Below are 1,490 nucleotides of genomic sequence, written 5' to 3'. Positions count from 1 at the left end.
CCACTAGGACGTTAGAGAAAATAAGAATTTACTTACCGATAATTCTATTTCTCATAGTCCGTAGTGGATGCTGGGCGCCCATCCCAAGTGCGGATTGTCTGCAATACTTGTACATAGTTATTGTTACAAAAATCGGGTTATTATTGTTGTGGGCCATCTTTTCAGAGGCTCCTCTGTTATCATGCTGTTAACTGGGTTCAAATCACAAGTTGTACGGTGTGAATGGTGTGCCTGGTATGAGTCTTACCCGGGATTCAAAATCCTTCCTTATTGTGTACGCTCGTCCGGGCACAGTATCCTAACTGAGGCTTGGAGGAGGGTCATGGGGGGAGGAGCCAGTGCACACCAGGTAGTCCTAAAGCTTTTTACTTTTGTGCCCAGTCTCCTGCGGAGCCGCTATCCCCCATGGTCCTTTCGGAGTCCCCAGCATCCACTACGGACTATGAGAAATAGAAAAATCGGTAAGTAAATTCTTATTTTCTTCTTATACTCACCCGGCTTCTATATTCCGGCTCTGTGAGGAGGACGGTGGCGCGGCTCCGGGACGAACAACGTGGGTGAGACCTGTGTTCCGACCCTCTGGAGCTAATGGTGTCCAGTAGCCTAAGAAGCAGGGCCTATCATTTAAGTAGGTCTGCTTCTCTCTCCAGAGCCGGCCATAGGCATAGGCAAACTAGGCAATTGCCTAGGGCATTTGATATGCCTAGGGGCATCAGCAGCTTCTGCTGATTAAAATGATATGCAGCATGCCTATATTCTGTGTAGCATTTCATATGCAGATACAGCCACAGTCTCACACAGTATATAGGCATGCTGCATATCAGTTTAATCAGCAGGAGCTGCTTGTTCATCCTAGCCACATAGCAATGCAAATAAGATGCATTTTCATTAAAAAAAGGTGCCCGAAGTTAGCATTGAGGCAGGATTTAGGAGGACACATCTGTATCCAAGCAGAGGCAGAGGTCACAGTGATAGTGGCAGTGTGAGTGCTGTGTGCATGTGAGTGGGTTGGTTGTGCAGTAGTGTTCGGAATATGTGTAAGGAGCATTATGTGTGTCATGTAAAAATGCATTAATAATGTGCAACATATGTGTAAGGGGCACTATGTGTGTCATTATGTGTATAAGGGCTTTAATGTGCGGCATATGTGTAACAGGGTACTACTGTATGTGTGTCATTATGTGTAAAGGGGCACTAATAATGTGCAGCAAATGTGTAGGTGGCACTATGTGTGTCATTATGTGTAAAAGGGCATTAATAAAGATAGTCATAATGTGTAAGGCACATAAATAAGGTGTCTCATATGTGTAAGGGGTATTACTGTGTGGAATTATGTGTATAAATGCATTGCTAATACGTGGCATTATGTGTATAAGGTTCTCTACTATGTGGCGTTACATATAGAAAGGGCACTACTGTGTCGTCTAATGTGAATAAAGAGCAATAGGGTGTGGTGTAATGTGAATAAGGAGCAATTCAGTGTGGTATAA

Source organism: Pseudophryne corroboree, chromosome 6, assembly GCF_028390025.1.
Source record: "Pseudophryne corroboree isolate aPseCor3 chromosome 6, aPseCor3.hap2, whole genome shotgun sequence".
Classification (NCBI taxonomy): Eukaryota; Metazoa; Chordata; class Amphibia; order Anura; family Myobatrachidae; genus Pseudophryne; species Pseudophryne corroboree.
This window is presented reverse-complemented; position numbering follows the sequence as displayed.